Source organism: Cygnus olor, chromosome 6 (assembly GCF_009769625.2).
Source record: "Cygnus olor isolate bCygOlo1 chromosome 6, bCygOlo1.pri.v2, whole genome shotgun sequence".
Lineage (NCBI taxonomy): Eukaryota > Metazoa > Chordata > Aves > Anseriformes > Anatidae > Cygnus > Cygnus olor.
Window position 1 is genome coordinate 21,227,221 of NC_049174.1, and position 22,436 is coordinate 21,249,656.

Genomic DNA, 22,436 nt, shown 5'->3' on the forward strand with positions numbered 1-22,436 from the left:
TGCAAACAGGGAACAACAGAGGTACAAGAACATGAATCAAACAGCTGTTCAGAATTCAAATTAATGTTTGTAATACATGTTTTGGTGTATTTGGCAGCTCTAATCACAAGCACCAGTTGTCAGAGGTAGACTGATAATTTCACTAGTACAGTCTGTAAAAACTAAAAACACACAGCAAGATAATTCCACTTTGAGATTACTGCATAGGCAACAGGGAATACCATTAGTATAATCTTACTCATAAATTCGCGCGTATAGTAGTGGTCAAGTTACAGTCATAAACTAGGAAAATCCTTTACTTTATTGCTTCAGTCTAGCTAAACCCATAGCACTCGGTAAATGCCATAGGAATAAGGCTGTGTATTTCAACCTAGGGAATTTGTTCTGGCATTGCAAGCCGAATCCTGCCAAGTCTGCTCTTTGCAGGGTTTCTATACCATTGCTTTAGAGCACTCCTGATTTCACACTTGACTGCTAATCCACGAATCTTCTAGACTGCCTACACATTGTTGTACGCTCCACTAGCTCCACCAGCAATGAATTTAGAATGCCATAGAGATGCTGGCATATGCTCACCTCCTCTTCCTGCACGCAGTATGGATACAATAGTGAGTGGTAAATCTGTCACACTTAGCATGCCATAAGGTCTCCAAGAGCATGCCATAAGGTCATACATACACCAAGTGTGCACATATCTCCTTCTTCATCTCCAAATATAAAATGTCCGTATATAACAGTATTAAAGCAGTTTTCTGATGTCTGAGTTCAACAGTTACATGAAACACACAATTCAGCAAACAAGAAAATTCTAGGCTGGTTCTCCTAGGTCTTCTGGAATGCCTTCTCCTAGGCATGGTGCCTGAAGAGCAAAGAGAGAGGGGGTAAGAGGCATTGATAATTCAAGGAGACATCCAGGAACTTTGTAGTCAGGGCTCCGGGGTGCAACCTGGCAGAAGTGGATTCAGAGGCACTCAACAACAGAAAAGGCATTCCTGTCCAGATGAGATTTGCCTACAGAAGGGGCACAGTTTGAGACTGTGTTTCATTCATAACAGTTTTTTAAATCTGCTGCATCAAAAACTGCTTCCACATGAGTGAATGATGCATAAATGGTACTGTTTCCTATAGGCAAACAGGAGATCAAGGAGCAAGTCATGCTGAAGATGGGTCACAAACACAGGCTCATAATACCTAACCTTCATCTAAGTCATCTAGGACACTTTTAGCTGGGCCTGTCACGAAGTCATCACCAAAGTTTTCAGGTAAACCACCAACAACCTGGTGCTGACCAATTATCTTCTGCAACGTTTTAAGATTCGATGATGAAATTTCACTAATAATTAAAATCTCTTCATTGAACAGTATTGCAGATGTTCTCTTGCTTCTGTTTGAAGAACAGAAACAGTGCAACGTATTTGGCCTCCATTACTGAAGCATCTGTATCCCAGAATAAACTTTCAAGCTTGTATGTGAACCAAGAAAAGGCTTATTACTTTTTAGAATGTGCTGCAGAATGACAGTGTGTGGCAGAGCTCTGGCCAGGAGATGTCAACTGTCCATAAAATTGAGATGTGAGCAAGACACTGCCACCTGACAACTGACTTTTACAGGTACACAGCCTTTTAAAGAAGAGTGAACATGAAGTGATGGAAGAACTGGACTGTTCGCTGTATGAGACAGCATGCTAGCAACACATCATTATTGTATCTGTTTGCAAAAGGACAGAGCGTTTGGTTTGCTTAGCCCCTCACTAGTATTCCCTAACTGGAATGAGATTCTGAGACCACCAGCCGTGTTTTCAGCATGTTTTTGGCACAGCGCCTTTGCATTAAGCTACTCCCAGCAACAGGAATAGCAGTAGGGTCCAGCTCTGTAGTGGAGATTGTAAATGCAAACAACTTACAAAGTGCTGAAAAATGAATGTTCTTTAATTTAAATTTTGCATATTAGACCAGGTAGTGACATTAGTAGACACGCTGCAATCCATCCTCATACTATTTCAGTACTCATCTTCCACACCCTTCTTTTGTGAACATCTTGTACACTGCCTGCTGAGGAGCTGCACAAGATGGTAGGAAATCTTGTACATCTCAGGATACTCCTGCCAACATACACTATGGATTTAACCAGTATGTGCCAAAAGGGCCTTCAGACCTCTCCAGCTGAGACAGCATGCAACAGGGAGCGAATCAGCATGTATTTAAACACAGCCTGTCTGCTTGTTCACCACTGCCAAAAGCTAGCAGAGACAGCACAAATTCAATAGTTCTTCCTTTCTGCCCCATGATCTCTGCATTTTGGTACAGTGTTTCTTCTGAGATCTGTAGTGCTTAACAACAGAGTTTTGTTTGTTTAAAAAAAAAAATAAACCTGAACTACAAAAAGAACCAATGTAAGCTAGCGAAACAAAAATGTCCTGGAGCATACTTGGAAAAGTAACCCTGAACTAGGTTTTCCTCTTTTACCCAACAAGACATGAGCAAATTCTTCCAGCTTAATGGTTTATGTATGGATGGGGGCATGCATGTGTATGCACAAATTTTAAATAGTGAAGGAAGGAATCCTTCTTACCTTGCTCTTGCAATAATTATTGACAATAATGATGTTACCTATACATGAGAGGATATCTTAAAAATGTCTAACTTTAGGTGATGAGGGGTTAGAAATAAGAGAAATGGATGGCTTGGTATTTTGGGGGAGAGGAGAGTAACAAATGTTGTAACATTGTCTGTCATCACCTATGTGGTCTGATACCAGCTGTATAGCACAGAACAATTAAATTCTCTCCCTTTTCGGAAATGAACAAATAGTGCAGAAAATAACTGGAAGGAAAAAAAACACTAACCTGGCAGAAACCTCAGCTTATATCTTCAACTTGCTATTAAAAGAAAAAAAAAGAAGGCAGTACTCTCTCCATGTTATCATCCCTGTCTTCCACAAATTCTGTACAGCAACATGCAATGTGTGACAAACTTTCTCATTACAGTTTTCAGCAGATGAGAAGTTCTGCCTCTATACCCAGAAATCAAAGGAATCATGTCGAATTGGCACAACCCAGCTACGGCTGTAAAAACACATTGATGTTACTTCCAGTAACTTATCAGACCTTTACTTCCTTAAATAATGATCAGATTTACTTATTATCTCCATGGAATTTTAAATTACTTACTGTAGGAAAGTGGTCTTTAATTTTCCTGTGACCCAGCTTCTCTCACCTTAATAAAACAATAACAAAAAATTATTCTCAACATGAAAGCCTGCTATGATTAATTGTTATTGTCCTCACAGAAAAGTTTTTATAATCCATTTAATAATTTGCCTTATTAATATGTTAATACTCTCTTATAGAATGAAAGACACCAGATCCTTTCCTCTTACTCATTTCAATTAATCAAAACCAAGTACTCAGCTTTCACTTTAAGTAACCTTTGGTACTTGTGTTGTCAGCTAAAAATGGATTTTAGTATTAATTTGCAGAGGATTAATTATTTATCTATGTAACAATACCATGTAATATTTTAATGTTGCCTTTGAGACACTGCAGAACAGCAAAAATACCTCATTCAATGCTGGAAAATTAATCATTGATTTTGATCTATGCCACAACAAAGCACATATATACTAACTAAATAAAAAAGAGGCACATTTCACCCACCACGCAGCACTCAGGAAACATCTGTCATTTGTTCTGTTTTCTTTGCTCAGTCAGGAAGCCATCCAATGGAAATGAAGGAGAGAGAAAAAAATAAATAGAAGAGTGGCATTTTTCATATATACTGAATACCAGCTAACAACAAAAGAAGTAATATGTGCAGGGAATCAGTAAGTTAGAAGTGGATTTAAAAAAATAGTGGAATTAATTCTTTAAAGGATGAAATTCCTTAGCAATGCTATTACTTGCTTACAACAAAGGTTTTTTTAGTGATTTAGTTTGGGGCTTTTGTTTAAGGTAATTGAATATTTAACTTAAAATAATTTCTATTATATTTTAGTCACCTACACATACAGCCGATGAGGAAATCTTCACAAAAGATTTTGCAATGTATTTTAATATATATATTTTATTTGCACAAAGATCATGTACAAAGGCAGGGCTTAACCATCCTCTTCCTAATACTGACTCCACTGGGAATAAGCCTGTATCCACAAGTACATGGACAATGCATGCTCACACCCCCATCAGGAACTTTTTTCCAACTTGCTGCCTGCTTTCAAATTCTTCAGCTGTCCTGCCTCCCACTCACACACTCCCTTCTCAGTAGGGTCTGCAACCAAAGCTAATGAGTTTATCTCATTTCCACCAAGCTGGTGAGTGCTGGCAGCAGCTGATAGGGAATAGTGGATAGAAAATGTAAACCTGTAGTTCAGTAGAATACCTGAATCATTAGGGAACTTTAAAACTAGTGACTACACATAGTAGTTTTATCCAGTATCTTTCACGTTGTCATTATTAAGTAGATATTTTTAGCCAGCAAAAGCAAAATCCATCGGCAGCAACGGCGTTTCCAAGGAGACAGAATAATTTAAATACATGTGGAACTAGATCTTTGTTTTCATCAACTCCTCTCTGTTACTGGAGCTGGTTTGAGTAAAATTTCTCATTTCAGGAAAAAAAAAAAGTGGGGTGAAATATATAAATCTGAGATTTAATTCAACATTTTCCTTATGGTTTCAGATATGTATCAACTGCTTACAAATAATTAAATATCAGGATGCAACTCATCTATTTTTCAGTTAATATTATTTACCAGTGTGCACATTCCAGTGAATAGCAGATACAAAAACAGTTTCTCAGTTTTTCAGAATAATTTTGTAAATCACTAAGTCTTATTGATTTTTTGTTTAGCAAACTTACATCAGGCTCCATTCTCTGAAGAAATGGCTAAAAGAAAACGAAACCACACCTGATGCTTACAGCTGGTTAGGTGTACAAGACGTGGACAAAGGACAGAGTTTCTTCCACTCCTCTTTAACACTCAGTAAAAGTTTTATTGTCCTTCTCCAACTATTTTTTAATTAAATCCCATTTTGAGAAATTTATGTCTTCTCTAAGTGAATACAAGAAAACTGAATATATGCATTTTCTGGTTTTAATCTCTCAAATCTAGTAAAACTAAATTCTAATATTTTAGCAGAATCTAGCTTTATAAATATATAGTTATATAATCTCAAACGAAGCAGAAAACTTCTAATCCTTCCCTTTATTTCAATGTGGTATAAATGGACTGTGACAACTAAATAATCCCCTTACTATATTTTCAGTGGCGTGGGAAGATGAACAACTAATTAAAAGCTGCTTGTTCATGAAATAACACTTGCAATTTTTCGATCAATGGGTTAATTCAGAATACAGTATTGAAAGACACAGACAAGTGTCACAAAAATTAACAACTGCTTAAGGAACAATCAATCTGTATTATTTAAACAGGAACTTCTTCCATAAAATATTTGATATCAAAAATTGCCTAAAAATTAGGTATTTCTTAGATTATTATAATTAACTTCAAGAAATTCCAGGAAAAAAGGTCACATCAGAAATATACAGTGGTTACTTGAACATCTGCAGTAGCTCCTTTAATATAATTATGAGATTAAATGCAACAAAAAATATAGTTATCTGAAACAAATTAATTCCCATCATAGTGCTATCTCCACGAGTAACGTCAAGTAATGTAAATGACTGTTTAAAAAAAAAATCTATACATTGGCAACAATATATGATCACAACTCATTTATTTCAATCAAGATTTCTGATTCACACCAGCATAATGGGGTCCTGTACTACAATAGCTGTTTGCTACATGTAAAACATGCAGAAATAAGTCAGTAGAGTTCACACATTGAAATCTTCACCCCAGGGAGGCAAATATTAGTGTCTCCAAATTTTTCAGTGGAACCAGGACTTCCTTCTGTAATTCTATACCCTCAAATAATGTAGCTTGATAAACAATCCTGTTTTCTGTAACAAGTGAGTTATTTGCTACTTGCCATCCTCAATTTCTGTGAGCTAAAAGCTACTGATAACACGTAAACTTGGTAAAATACATTTCATACAACCTACTTCAACAGTTTATTGAATCTGGTATGTAGCTGCATTAGGTATTACAAGATTTGTCTATCTTGTATGCATAATTTAATTATATGCATTTTTATGACAAAGTTTTTATGACTGAATTATAACCAGATTTTTATACTATGAATGTATAATACAAAAATCCACAAAAGAGCCTTCATCCTTTAAGAATTGCTCTGAGGAGTCACTCTTTCTGTATGTTCAACACTAAATAAAAATATGTACAGTTTTTGAAACAGTTCATTTTTAAGTCCTTTTTCCTAACCAAACTCAAAGAAAACATTTTTAGATTTTCCTGCACTGTTTTACTGCTGGTAGCATACACTGTATTTTCAACAGTATTTCCATCACATGTAAGATTTCTCTTCCTATAGTCTTATGAACAACTTCAGCATCAATGAGATGCAATATCTATACTGTCAAATGAGAGTTATCAGATTGCATTAGGCATGCCTATGATTTCACTGCCTATAGATCTCATCTAAGTTGAAATCTCCTACAAAGGAGAAATAAGCTGAGAAGCTGCTTCATAGTCATTAATGAGGAACAAACAGTAAGATGCTTGCACATGCTTTTCTTTTTTTTTTTTTTTTAAGCCAAGAAATATTGTGGCAAGGATCAAGAAAAGCTATTAAGGATTTTTTTTCTCCCTTACCTGTAAACTGGCTTTCTGTGTTTCAGCTCTACCAATGCAGACTGAAAGGTTTACTCCTCCTTTTTCCATCCATCAGACAGCAGTCATCCAATAATTGAAGTCATCCTGGCATCCTCTGGAACATGCTCTCTCCTCTCTCCCCTATTTCCCGCTCCCCACCCCCATCTTCATGCTAGCAAAATGGGAAAACAGCAAGCAAACAAACAAACAAAAAAAACCACATCTGAAAACCAGTTTTAATATGCTACTTAGTAATCACTGAGGATGCTCTATACTGGCAGGTAATGACAAAATTTGAAGACAAGAAAAAAAAAGTGTACTAATAACCTTCAGCTCCAGTAGTAAATTGCAATTCTCCCCTTCAGCTCCTTTTTCTAAGAAAAACCAAGCAAGCAGCTGTAGGAACACAGTTACTGCCTATACACAGTCTTTGATATATTTTTGCACGTCAGCTTTGTACTCAGCCATCCAGATTTGCAGTGAAGAGTGCTGCTGTGCATTTAAGAAATTTTGTGATTATCAAAGTAACAATGGTGCTTTTATACAAAGCAAGACTCTGAAATCTCAATGCAAATTACAATTCAGGGATTGATGACAGTAATTTCTTACTACTCTCCAATGCTGCAAAGGAATACCAATTGTAAAGGCTAAAAATAACCCTAAGGTACCAAGATATGCAGCATCAGAAGTTCCAAGGCCAAAATAACAAAGGGAGAGGAGAACTCAGATTTCCCGTGGTTTTACTTTCTATCAAATTGTAACTGTACTTCAGCCATTTTAGTATCCCTAAGCATCAGCTAAACACATTTTCTTCCTGCTTAAGACAGAATTTATAAAATATCTGAAGGAGAACAATCAGTAGTAACCTTTTCCTTAATGTTTTACCTGTATAAAGCTCTACCTATATAAGTGGTGTTTATGGCTCTTCATTATTTATTTCAGAGAATATCTCAAGCTGGAAAGGACCCACAAGTATCAAATCCAACTCTAACAGCCAAAATCTACTGCCCGAAGCCAATGCCCTACGTGAACTTCACCCACACAAAACTTTCTGCCTAAGTAAGAACTCACATGCAGAGAATGAGTGGGCAAACGATTTTCAACTTGTGTGCCTCAATGATACTAAGTCTACTTGTAGCCTCTTAAATCATGATGAAAAGATGTTTTCCAAGACAAATTCCGAAGAGAATTTGATTTTTTATATAACCATATCAATCGGGTATCAGCTCAGCTGAAGACACGAGCATTAAATTAATTTCATGAGAGCTTAAAACTAAAATCAAAATCAAGAATGAGTCTTCAGTCCCAGCTAATGTAAAGTTTACTGCCACATCAAAGCATTTGTACTCCAGGATTTCCCTTTGAAAAGAAAATGTTAAGAAGTAGAAGCTGACAAGTACCTTTCTGTTTACAAATTTCTATCTTCAGCTATGGCTTTCCAATGAAATTAACCGTGAATTCCTTTAAAGAAGAGCAGCTATACTCTTCGCTGAATTATTGATCTTTAACCATAGTAAGGCCAATTTGAACTAGCATACTTCCACTATAAAGTAATAGCTGTTTTAGCTTCTGGAAAAATTATCTGTCACTCTTACCATAATGAACTGCCAGTAGATCCTGTGCATAACATTCAGATTCTATAAGACACCTACAAGAAAAGTGGGTGGCTTTTTATCCAAATTACGTCTATTTAACATAAAACCTCTTCCTCAGTGCCTAGAAAAATGGAAATTCATTCCTGCCTCTGTTCAAAAACTAAAATAACTCTTTGATGACAAATCCAGACAATCAATATGATTTTTTTTAGTGGTAAAGAACTTTCAGAAACACTGAGGGAAGACTAAACAGGCGTTTTGCCCTGATGAGACTGGCTTGAAGACATCTTCATCTTTACTTTCTTTGTTATCTGCAGAAACAAATTTAGAGTTGTGCACCAAGGCTTCACCTCTCAATGAGCCTGGCTGCTGAGGGAGATGCATAGAGTCTGAGAATTGTAATCTCATAACTTGTTTTAATAAAAATCTTTTCAACACAGATGCAAGATGCAATGCTGTTCCAGTCCTGAAGCACTATTAGAATAATTAGTCACAGAGAAATGAGCAGTACACATAAACAAGTCAGAATGTCTTGCTAGTACCTGCTATGAAATAAAAAAGTTAATAACAACAAACACAACAGAAACTCTAAGATAGTCCCAGACTGAAGCAACTATTTAAGACAGGTAATCAGTATATCTAAACTAAAATCCAAGTAGTCTTGCTGGGGAAAAAAAAGGAAAAAAAAAAAGATAAGTAAATGAATTAAGTTTCTAAATACCAGCCTACTTAATAGAGAAAGGTATTTTAAATACGTGAAATGCAACTCTGCCAGTGTATCTGGGCACTGAATACAAACCCGTGTCCTGGGGGTTTGGCTGGGCACAAGGCCAAATTATAGCCAGTGCAGCTGGTGGCCTTGCAAGAAGATGCCCAAAGCAGCCTCACTGAGTGCCTGCCCACCCTTTGCCAGGACAATGCTTTTAAACGAAGCCTCTTGCCCTTGGCCATGCTATGACTGCACTGCAGCTGCCTCATACCTGGCCACGTGCCCACTAGATTCAGCCCCTGATGCTGAGCATGGACTGGACTTCCCTGGGGGAATGCTCGGTTTCCCCCCAGCTGCCATCCCTGCTCTGTGCTGGAGGATTTGGCCCCTGCCCCACTGCCACCCTCAGCACCTGCCTGCCCACCCCTTCGAAGCCACCAGCTGCGCTGGCCACCCTGGCATGGCATGTGAAGCAGGCCGTCCATCTCCACAGCCAGCGCCTTCCAAGTCTTAGCAATGCTACCTGGCTCTGCAGTGCTATTACTGGACTAGTAGGTCGCATATACGCAGACGGAGGAAAGGAAAGTGGCCTTTTTGAACCCAGGCTTGTACCCAGTCCCTGCTGTGACTCAAGTGATTAGTGGGTGGGCTTATAATCCTCCAGCTATTTCAGCTTTTTTTCTTGAATATCTGTTTTCCCTCTTTACTTAATACTTAAAATATACCTTGTTTTTTTCCTCCAAAACCATTACATTGCACAAAAGAAAGGCTTCATCTGGAAGCAGACTCCTGAAATAACTTTCTGCACTTCTCCTTTTCCTGCTCATGTCTGTTGCTACTAAAATATTTGCTTCCATTTTCTTTCAGTCTACAAAGATTAAAGCTTCTTTTAGCAATCCCTTTACGCAAGGGTGACATGTTGAAGGATCACCTCCTTCATATAGGACAAAAAAAAAATCTTCAGAGAAAAAAAGGAAAAAGTGTATATAAATTACATCTCAGTAATCCCCTCTGCTTTACCATATAATGGTACTAAGCAAATTAAAAGAGCTGCTGGTAAAAAAATATATATATATAATAATAATAATAAAATAAAACCCACGTTCATCTTAATGCTTTAGACAGCCCTGATTGTAAAGGTGAGCTGACACAGCTTAGTGAGTAATTAGAACCTCAAACAAATCTCTTGTATTTCATAACATCCACTGCTAAAACTGAACATGATCCTTCCCAGAATATCCTTCTTCAGCCTCTTTCTCTAGCAGAGCTAATTGTTCCACTCCCCTCCCTCAGCAGTCTCTAACAGTAATCCCATTTTCTTTCCCTTTAGACCTTATACCTCTCTTTATGAAAGAAATAAAATATAAAATTAAAAAAAAAATCAGCTGTTCTATTTTATCTAATAATACAGATTTTTTTTCCCCTCTCTCTCCTTTACTTTATCCCATATCTGATCCATACCTGCTTTAGTACCCATACCAATTTGCTTCCTGGAACCAAAACGGATTTACTTATCTAAAGATAGAGTAGTTAAAATTCTTTAAAGCTAAATTATTATTATTATATTATTATTATTATATTATTATTATTATTAAAGCTAAAGCTAAACTATTGGTTCTGCATCCAGTTTACTGCTAGTGGCCTTTACTTCGTATTTTGAAGAAACACACAATAGTTAGTGAGATGGAGGTAACAGCTCATCAGTAACCGTAGTTCCTTACGGTTCACATGTACCTTCACACCAAGACTAGACCACTTTTTCTTTCTGCAACCTGGGATAGGATGTGCTGTGTCCCATCTGCTCTCACATTTAAGATTCTGGGTAGCACATTCTGCATCATTTTGGTTTCTTCTGAAATGCAAATATTTGCAAGTGGGACAGAAAGGAAGGGAAGAGATGGCCGGGGGAAAAAGGTACTTGTAGATTTACATATGTCAAAGAACTCCGAATACCAGTAAGTAATGTCTCTTTTTATCTTCACTTGATAATCCACACAGGCACTTATATCGTGGGTGACTCCCAGCAGCTCCCCTCAGGTTATGTAACTTTTTGATAGGTCATCACATTGTCCTTCGTTACAGAACTACAGTAATTAGATTCTAAAGCGTGAGATCAGCTCAGGCATACTGCTTAATGAAGACACAGATGGAGGTTGGTATTTGGAGAAAGCTACAGGCAGACATTTGAGACTTACCCATTTGTTCATCAGGCTATTGACCACAGGATCAGCAACTTGCCTAAGAAACATAGTGGCTACTGCCTGGCTCAGGAGCAGAAGTTACCACCTCAGATATAAACACGGGAAGCAGTCAAGTTTTCAACAGGATAAAGCTGTCCTGAAAGATTGTCACTACGACACCTGATTACATTCCATACACGTGGTCTAGAAATAAGAATCTTATTCACCATTCTGCTACCAAGATTCCAGGCACATATGTCATGTTCCATACCTTACATCTATCAGACCTCCTGAAAATAGAGAGACTTTGTAACCCCTTCTTTCTCAGTGTCCTACATTCTATTTGCCTCTCAAGACATGAAATACAGGCCAAGAGCTCTGCAAACATGCCTTGGAACTCATGAATATCTGGCACTCACGTGCTGGCTCCATTCTTCCTGAGACACTTGTTTTTTTGCAGTCACACCATTCAAAAAAAAAAAATCCCACCCCGCTCCAGGAAAAACGTATCTGTTGCTATGAACTGATAAACTGCAAGTAGCAGGGTTAGGAGACAGGCTCTTGAAAACACTGAGTCTTGCCACACTGGAAGGTGCTGTCATATAATTTGAACAACAGCGAGCGGCTTGCTGAAAGATCTGTCAGCAAATAACAAAGGGCAGCACCTCTAGAGGAAGCTACGACAGCCTGGCACAGAGCATTACTTAGGTGTCAGAGACAATGTGGCCTAGGAACGACGATCACTCTTAGAGCCTGGCTGGAAGATCAGCTGTGGAACTGAAATCCAAAATGACCGAGAATATGACCAAAAATGACCAACCTGCCTAAAATAAGAACACCTCCCATGGTTAGGAGCCAAGAGTTAAGCCAATGGCCAACACAGTTCATGACAAGAAAAGGCCCAACCTCTCAAAAAGACTCTCAAAGATGGAGGAGGAAAAAAAGATTTTTTAAAAAAATGGAGAACTGAGGTTTTTTTCCCCACAAATGGTGGGCAAATGCTGTCATCTACAAGCCTCAGAAATCTTTCAAGGCATGTCGGATTCCAACAATCCAAGGTTTAAATAGTGAGAGGCTCCGCACAGAACCTGTGTGAGTCTCTGACCAAACCAGAACTCCGAAATCAGAAGCAGCACCATACAAAAATGCAGCAGGCATACAAGTTATATTGGCTGGAATGCCCTACTGACTGCGTTTACTAACGCCTGAAGGGATGACTGCTCAGCAGCAGCTGGATAACTGCAGGCGATGCAGAGTGAAAACATGTCACCCTATAGTTCGAGAATCTAAACTCTTTCAAGAAAGAACATGATTACTTCATCGTAACATTCAGACATTTTTACTTTTTAACAGAACATAGAAGACTGTGCCATTTCTGAAGCAGCTGTGCCTAACAGTATTTGTTTCAGTTTACAACAGTAAAAAAAACAAGCCTTTTTGATATAGCACATGAGGATGCTAAAAAGCGGCAATACTGGTCAGTGGACCTGACACTTGACAACATTATGTGAGGTGGAATTTTCAAGGAGCTGTAAACACTATTCCAAGATGGAAAGAAAAAAAAAAAGGAATACACTGCTTTCTGTGCAGCTGTGAAGAGCTATAGTTCCTTTCTCAGTTTTAAGGGAAACGGTACTGCAGACCTCTGTTATAATAAGCAAGTTTTTCTTTAGCCCTTGATAAACAAAACCAAAACAAATTCTCCTTTCCTCTTAAAAAAGAAAATACAGTTCATATAAAAAAAAACACCAGAAACCTCTGTGAAAACACTGCCAGGTGGGAACAAATTTCAAGGCAAAATTGAGAGAAACGTATTCAAGGCAGACTAATTTTCACCTCTTCAAGTGCAAGTTGCATAAATTTCAACTCCTCAGACTCCCACCCACTTACCAACATACAGATGTATCTGTATTCCTTCAATCAGTTTAACAGTACAGTCACCTGCCTTCAGTGAAATCAAAAGTGGAATAATAAATGAAACATGGGAGAGAAAAGGTAAGCAAAGAAATTCTGCACAGGAGTATATATATATAATTTCACATTAATTCATCTGTGACTATCTTACAAAGCAGCTTTCCAGCATGGAAATTATTTCCAGTTCCAACTATTTACATACCAACATGTTTTATAGTAACAGCCTGAAACATCAGATTTTAAAAACAAGACTCTTATAAACCATAATCTAGATGTCATGACTGAAAGACAAAATTAAGCAAACTTAACAGAACAAAACAAAAACCGACATTTTTTTTTTTTTCCAAAAAAAGTTTTTAGCCATATCAGCTTTGGTAAGGAGTGTAATGCTGGAATGGTAAGGTAAGAAAAGAGATGGGGTACTACCCCTTTTGGAAGGGGCACAGACAGACTGGCAGCAAAAAGGCAACTGATAGCTAGTTCAGGGAGGGATAGAACTCCCCCCCCCCCCACCCCCCCCGTGACAAGTTCATTATGAGACCATACTTAGTCACCACCACTGAGTATCTGAAAGATTAATAAATGTTCTTTTTCTTTCTGCTTATTTTGCAGGTTATACAAGTTTCTTCTTTTATTTATATTCCATCTTTCTCTACTAATGGTCTGACTTGATGAAACCTTTAAGCCGATTTTGAATCAAGCCAGTTCTGACCTTGCTAGCAATTAAGCATATAGATCCCACCCCCCCCCCAAAAAAAAAAAAAAAAAAAATGCACATCCCAGGCTGCCTGAAGACTTTCATTATTTTATTAATTACTTTAATAAATATCAAAGACCATTTGTACTTGGCAAGTATAAGATTCCCCTTCCACCCCTTCTCTTTTAGGGCCATGGGTGAGGTATTTTATGGAAGGAACTACAACATCAATCTAATCCCTGTATTTCTGTCATAGAATCAAAGTTCCTATTCAAATTAAGAATGTTGTATATGGGATGCTCATGGTAATCAATTCCCACAGATGCTAATAAACCTGCATTACTGAATGCAGAGATATGTGCGTGTGTATTCAAGTGTTACTCAAAGTTTGTTAAATGACAAACATCACTAATACTGTTCCTTTTTTGACAGTCTTCAGTAGTTCTTTAAGAAGCCTTCATTGCAAAGAGTATTGTAACATAATGAAACACCCCAAAACATAAATCTGTGAAGCTGAATATTCTGACCTTAAATAGTTCTACTGATGTCAGTTACAAAGTTCTAATTCAGACAGGAAAGGTGGAAAAACACCAAGAACAGGGATAATCCCAGAATACATTTTTTCCAAACATTTGACACTGACCCCAAGTTAGCATTGTGGGTACCTGTCATTTTTCAGAGAATTAAGTTAAAAATCAACTTAATTTATGTTTGATAATTCTGCCTCGTGTGCCACCATTCTAATTTCAGCCATATGCAGTCTCCCAGCCCTTCTATTTCATCTTTTTCCCCAACAACTTTTGGCTCTCTCCACCCAGTGCAGCTTAATGCATGACTCCACAGCTACCCTGTGCTCAGCCTCACAGATTGAACACGTGCCCTTAAAGGCAGCTTTACACTCAGATGCAGTTAATGCTGGGGGACCGGCCATAAATCACCCTATGTACATTACTAGAGAGCTCCTAAGTCTACACCAATATCTTAAGGCCAATCTTCTCTAACAGATTTCAGATCTTCTGGCCATCAACACACCAACCAGTTATCAAAGAGAAGTGACCAAATGGTGATTCTCAAGTACACTATATGCATAAATAGCAAAGTTGTTAAAAAACACTGTACACAAATAACTTGATAGATCAGTTGCCCTTTCTGAAATTCAATAGGTGCCTGATGTGTCACGATCCTTGCAAGTAGAAAAGTTCATTATTTACCTTTTCATTGTGTTATAGCTAAGGTGGAGTTCAGAATGTCTGCACATAGCTTTGCTGATAAACTAAAACGTACTTGGTCTCCAGGTGACGTTTCAGCCACACCAAAGTTTGTTCAGCAAACAATCCACCTGCACCTCCACATACAGATTTGCAGAAGAGTTCTAGAAGAGGACACTCAGGAGGAAACTGGAGTCTGGTCCCTATTTCCAAAACATTGCGTACAATACAGAAACAATTGTGTGAACATGAAAGCAAGCCCAGATGTCCCTTTGCTCAGCTGAGTGACCGGGTAATGAGGCTTGAGCGTTACACCCCTTTTTGTCCCTTTTAACCCAGAAGACACACTCCTCAGCATTATCTGCTCCAAATTATGTTACAGCTTGTCATTTATGACACACTTCTGGAAGATGCAGGTGCGGGCTGGAACGCTTTCAGGCTGAGGGAAGAACAGTAACCAAGTCTCTCACTTTCTTAGGAAGTGCTCTCAACTACAACAAACAAGTGCATGCCTATCTTTTGTAACAGAGACGATCCTATTACATCAAGAGTCCGCCCACAGAAAAGGGATCAGTGCTGGGGATTCTCAGTGTACACAGCTGCCTATACTCTAGAGATCAGAAATTCAGACATACTACTTTGCTAATATGTTCACTTTAGCCATCTAGAAATCCCAGTGAAATGCAGGATGACTGAGCTTTACTGTGTTTTTTAGCATAGGAAATAAAGCATTACATTAAAGGTTAAAGCAGTAGAGAACCGCCAAACTGATTTCCTGAGTTGCAGATGCCTTTTTAATCACCTCCATGGCAGCATTGGACATTGCAAAAATGCTTCCCTAAATCATAAACTTCATAGGCAACATGCCAAGAAAACATCATGCTTGGCAATGAGAAGCAGCACAGCGGAAAGAAAGCACTGGGAATAATTTTAACCAAATTGCTCAAGCCATGTCAAATAAGGGAAAATAAAATTTTGTCACTGAGCACACAGATCTCTTTTCAGACAGATGAACTTCTCAAGAGAGGTCCTATAAAAATCCCAAAATTGACATTAGAAAAAAAACAAACAAAAATCAGCCTTTCTTATGCATTAATTCGTAAGCCTTAGTTAAGGGCAATTTTTAAAACAGTGACAGAATCTGCTCTATTCTGCATCATTGTGAATTTATAATAATTCTGGTGAAGTTAATGAGCAATTGAAGCTGGAGAATGGGCTTTTGTTCAGTGTTCAGAGACACAAAGTCAAAGAATCAGATGCAGTGACAAGTCACTCAAACTCTCCTATATTTAGAGCTTGTTATATGCATTTATATTCAGTATGGCTGTGTAAGGGAGTATATATTAGGCAAAGCTCGATTTTAATCTCTACTAACTTACTAGTGTACTTTTTATGGACCTTCTTATGCAAGCCAGATCAGAATTTGTCTTAAAATCTGGCTAGGTAGGTAGCTGCATCCCCTGATGAAAGATGTAGTGCTTAAAACTCATTATACAATGTAACCAGAGGGCAATTGGGGTGGAAAAAAAATAACGTCTTTATGTCTGATGAATGGATGGATAGAAACTATCTGACAGTTAAGTGTCATCCTGTCACTGAATAAACAAAGATGACACCAACGACAGTTCTCTTTTACAGCTGCAACAATAGGGGAAATACTGAAGGTCAGCCATCAAACAGTCACATCAATATTTGTGTTCCGCACAGAACACAGAGCAACATAATGTTACCTGCGAGTGAAAAACGTGTGTTTATAAACAAATCAACTTCTGTGAGCTACTAGCACAGGCATTAACAACTTCCTTATGGTACCACGGAGCTGTGCTAAAGGCAGCCTTTCCATACATTACATATGAGACAGTAATACTTTTTTTTTTTTTTTTTTTACCATTCACTGTTATGGATTAAAATTTAATAGAATTTGAGTACAAAATGGAAGATACAGGAGAGCCATTTCAAATATTTATCAAATGAGCGACTATTTATGATATTTTAGCCTACTAATGCACTGTTCTCACTGAATACTTCAGCACACAAGACAGAAATAAAACGTTTTGCAACAAGTTGAAGTTCTAAATGAATGCTGATTGAATGTATATGAAATATACATTCTCTAGTCATCTATCACTAGAATTAGGCTAAAACAAGGCTAAATATTCTGAATTTAAATCTGTTTAAAAGTCAAATAATCTAATACTGAGATGCAAGTAATATAGGCATTAAAATATATCCTAATGAACGTGATTTTTCATTCTAGTGACTGGATACAACAAGAGAACAAAATATTTTCTTCCATAAAACCAAGCAATTTTAGCTACATTCATGGTGTTTCTTCCACCTCAGCTGATATTTACAGACTTAATCTTATAAAAACCTTAAGAAAAACAGTAGTTTTGAAAATAATTGACTGTGTTTGTTCTACAGATAATGCATAGTTATAAAAACTGATTTTCCCTCATCTTTTTAGGAGTTTTAGTCATACCCAAGATCAGAAACAGAATCATGTAGCATATTTCATCAGTAGTATACCAGATACTGGCAAGAAATCTAGATGATGATCAACACATGAACTACTGAAAGTCTTTAAATGACCTTTATTTAGCAGTAAGTATGTGTTTTTTTTTTTAATTAACATTTTTATCAGACTGCTCCTAAAAAAAAAAAAGAATTGAATTAATTCCTTTTGATGTGTAGTGTGGCTTAAGTCTAAGCCACACTACATTCTGAAGACAAAGTAGGAATTTTCTTTAAAATCGCTATCCATAAGGGAGGTACCATAATTACCAGAGAACCTCTCCATGCAAACACCAGTTTGGTGTGATCATGCACTGACACCTAGTGAATACTTGCAGTTAAGAAATGCTGCTGCTGCTTTTCTAATTGCCCATGCAGAACAAATGGTACCAATATATTCCTGCTGACAAGGTGTTCCACAGATGGACTACGGTTTCCTTTTTCTAATTAGAGACACATTAGGGTGTGTAGTATTTCATACACAAGCATGAAAGCACACATAGTATAAAAAACATGTATGTCCCCATACATGAATGACTACCTCACTTTGTTTTCCACCCACAATGACAGGCTGGTGGGTAGCACCCAGCACCCCAACAAAGCCACGCAGACAACGAAGTTCCCAGGGCCGGACCAGGGCTTTGCACACCTCCTCCTTTACACAGGGAGGCCGAGGGCTCCCATACAGCGAAACTGCTCTGTTTCCATTACGGAGCAGATGGTGACAGAGATGAGCTGAAAAGCCCTTAAACGTGAACAGCACATGCTGAGGAACAACAGAGGCTGCAACTGCAGGATTTATAGCCCAGAACAACCCAGGGTCAGTGACTGCATCGTTGTATTGTTGCCTCCTCTGCTGCAGCTCAACAGCGAGGCAGATGCCAGCCACCTGACCCACTCATCCAGCTTTCCACACAACCACCAGCCCCACAGCCTCTCCACATACAGCAGAAGAGATCTGAGATAGCAACTCACAACTCTTTCTATTCTTTAGTTGCATTTAAGGGATTCTTTCTCCCAAACTTTACACATTTCTCAAGCATAACACCAGAGCCAGCAACTACCTTCTCTTGAATTTTCAGGGAGCACTGGACAAATGATTTAGTGAAAAACTCTGCTGCCTAGTATTACAAGCAACATCGGAAAGGCAAATATCAAAATAAACTGCCAAGCTAACAAAAATGAGTTTGTTTGTTTCCAGAGGTGGTACGTGATACACTACCAGATGCTGTCAGTCACCATAAAGCTTTGCGTACCCATGTTCAAATTTTGAATATTCATATCCTGATTTTCTTGGATTCCCAAATGTAAGGATGCCCAAAAGTCACGTAAAGCATTCTGAATGACACTGCTGCAGGCTATAAGCTACCATTCAACCTTAGTGCTGAACTGATTCAAGAATTGTTCAAGAGAAGAGCGACGCAGAAGTCCAAACTACACACACCTACCTTGTTTAATCTATCTACTAGGGGGCCAATAAAGGAAAGAGGAAAAAAAAAACAATCATTTCAGAAATTTTAGGGCAGTTTAGGCTTCATTTGAGAAACCTGATGCTGCCTCACAGTAGTCATGGATGGGTCTGGGTGTCAACCCTGGTTTCTCTCTCACACATATGCCGCTTACTTTGATGCGAGCTCAGACACGCAGGCGACAGCACTAGTGAAAGGTCTTTCACAAAGGGGTGTCTCTCAGCTACCCCAAGAAAAGGAACGCTGGAGGAAGTGGTGGTGCCCCGCCACCTCCATCACCCACACACTGCAGCCAACGGGGAATCTTCAGACCTCAGGACCAGCATTCGGGAAGCGCCAAAGCTCTAATCATGACCCTGAGCTTTGCCCTCAGTCTTCCTAAACTATTTTGAGCAAAGCCATCAGTATATTCACCTGAAAAGGTGAGGGGTAGGCATACACATGAAAACATATACAAGATTACCACCACTATTCACAAATTTTAGTATGTGAATTATGTATATTATTTTAGGATTCTTGTATTAAAGCATCTAAGTCCATTTTAAAAGTACCTGTTTTATCAATTCATCTTGGAAACAGTGTCCATCAAGCCAAAGTAGATACTAGTGGAAGCCAACGCAAATCCTGAGCAGCTTTAACTCTCAGTATTTTATATGCATATATGATGTTTACAAATGTGGCTTCTTGTTTGTCAGGATCCCACCTGGAAGATGTTTTCCAGGCTATAATTACAATAAGCCATTACAAATTTTCTACCATCTCCTATACTATGACAAAAATGAAAATTGGTAACCATGTTCCTGTCAAAAAGGAATTCACATTTACATGTAATCATACAAACAAAACATAGATTATTAAAGGGGGGATGGGAGCAGGACACCAGGGAGCCTGATCAGCTCCTTTCATGGATGAAAATTGCTTCTGTAATAAAGAAAATGTATACCCCCTCAAACCATACACCGTGTTCTGTTTTGCAGATCAAAAATCCTTGTTGCCATGGGAACTGCAAAAAAAGTCAGTCATGACATAGCAAGGCTGTAACAGAAACATGTCTGCTGGGAAATTACCACTAGTCCTGGTTTTCTTATCAAAAATGCTCGTGTATTTTCAACCTGAAAACAAAATGCTTCCTCAGATCTTACTTTCATACTCTCCCCCACAAGTATCTAGCAAATTTCCACTAAAAATTGATATGATACATATATCATTTATACAGAATAAGGTAAGCAAAGTACTGTTTAAAAAGATGTACTATGTACAACATAAGAATAGCAGCTTGCACATTTCTTTCCCAGATACACTTGGTACAAAACGTGCACTCCTGATTTACATTGCTCAGTCTATCTGTGCACAGGAAAATAAACAGATCTTTAAAAAAAAAAGACTAAAGCACTTGATGAGAAGCACACACAAGAAAAAGAATATTGCATAAAACAGATTACATAAAGCAATATTTACAATGCAATTGTTTAAAGCAGTATTTCAAGGTTACTTATACATACAGTTTGCTTTTGTACCTGTGTTCTCACCAGGTAACAAAAATTAACGTTTGATTGCTAGAATAGAAAACCATCCCTTTTGAGAATGCTGTTGTCACTTCAAAGCAAAGTGAAAAATCAGAGTCATGCAATTCCCACTTGAACAGAAACAGCTCCCAGAAGCGTGAATAAAACAATAACAAAAACGCTGATCAAAGCATCCATGTAATAATGTGGAATTCACAATGCAAACAAACATACCCTTTATAGCACCCCATTATAATCTTACAGAAATACTAGACTTATTTTTCTGTCAAGCATGTGTAATGATGTAAAGTGTCTTGAGAACACCGCACAAAACATATTACATATAAATACTGTTAAAATTATTTGACCTCTGTGCTGGTTTGTAGCACAATGAAGTGGGGAAATACCCTGGAGAAAACAGTTTTACAGAACAGTATCTGCAGAAATTGCTTTTGTATGTAGAAGTAGTCTCTCTCTAAATATATCCGTATATTAAATACATCTTTGTTTTAACACCACAATTACTTAAACATCAGATTATAGCAAAATAGTTTCCAAGATTTCTTTTAGAAGTAAGTGCAAGTGTAATCTGCAGACTGGCTCACAGTTTTGGATAGTTCTGAAGAGCTGTTAACTAGGAAATAAATTCTTTGTTAACTGTTCAAACCACACTTGCTTATCAGGCTGCACATTATACAGAATATAGGACTACCAAAACCAATTAGTTTGATTAACTCTTCATTTCATGCCTCATGGAGACCAGATTTGGGTAGCTATCTGGAAACATAGTCATGCTCCCTCTCCTTCTTGTCTTGGTCTGCCTAGCCTGGCACTGAACCATGCAGGTCTCATGAAGTCCTCGGACAAGCCATCAAACTGCTGAGGGCGATCAAAGCAGTGGGAGTCATCTCCAATGGAGACTGAACTCATCCAGGAAAGGCAACAGTTTTTTTTTCATGACAAAGCCATACAATAAACAGGATAGTTGAAGGACGGGGTAATACCCGCATCTTTACTACAGTTGGAAAATTTGCAAATATATTTAAACCGAGCTTAAGAAGTCAAGTCATTTACAACAACAAAACGAAAGAGTTCAGTGTTCAATACTTGGTATTGCAATATTTATAATGCCATATACAATATATATAATACCATGTGCAATACAATGGAGAAAATTTATATTCACAATAGCATGGCATTATTCATTTGATAAACTGGTGAGGAAGAACAACCGTGGACTAACAAACCAACTAATGTAACTAATGCAACTGATATAACACCACAAAGTATACTATGGTAACAGTAAACAATTTTTTAAAAGGAAAATAAAACAGGAAAATATTTAATCTTCTAGATCTGTGTATATCAACCCTTCACTTAAAGCTGCATCTATTTGATGAGTCATTATTTCAGTAATAAGGATGCTCGGCATTTGTCAGATTCATACAGACATTAGGCAGACATCTTCGCTGCCAGGGTCATCAAGCCCCCCCCTTTTCGTCAGTTCATTGTTCCACTAAATTAGTCACTACCAACCACCTGTAAAGATGCCCCTATTTACATTTCACTATTAAATAAATAAATAAAAAGAAGCCACGGCACAGTTCAGCCCCATTCACTCCCCTCTCCATCTTGCACAAACAGATCGATGGGTTACATCAGCGCAGTGGTTACAGGGTAACATCTGCCAGTGGCTGGGCGCTGCTACTCCTGCTACTGGACTGCCAGCATCACAAGCACAAAACCAGGCTGTGTTCAGATCATCGGTATCCTCTGTGATAGACAATTTGATGTAATTTATAACATCCTCTTTACAAGGCTTTTTGTTTTTAAATTACACCAATGTACAATAGTGGACATGTGTTATCACAACACAATTACAATATCCTGCAGTTGTTATTACTTATTTTCCCCAGC

At 38.0% G+C, this 22,436-nt stretch overlaps 1 protein-coding gene across 7 annotated transcripts in view; it reads right to left on the reverse strand.

The window, feature by feature from the left end:
- The window catches only part of CSRNP3 (cysteine and serine rich nuclear protein 3), a 101,061-nt gene that overhangs the window by 77,392 nt on the left and 1,233 nt on the right, over nucleotides 1-22,436 (reverse strand). For 2 of the 7 annotated variants that reach the window (XM_040561699.1, XM_040561702.1), the window contains exon 1: nucleotides 6,729-7,294. The exons of the other annotated variants lie outside the window; for them this stretch is intronic. The gene's annotated coding sequence lies outside the window, so the exon portion shown is untranslated. Of the gene's footprint in view, nucleotides 1-6,728; nucleotides 7,295-22,436 lie in introns of those variants that run through there. 7 annotated transcript variants of the gene reach the window in all.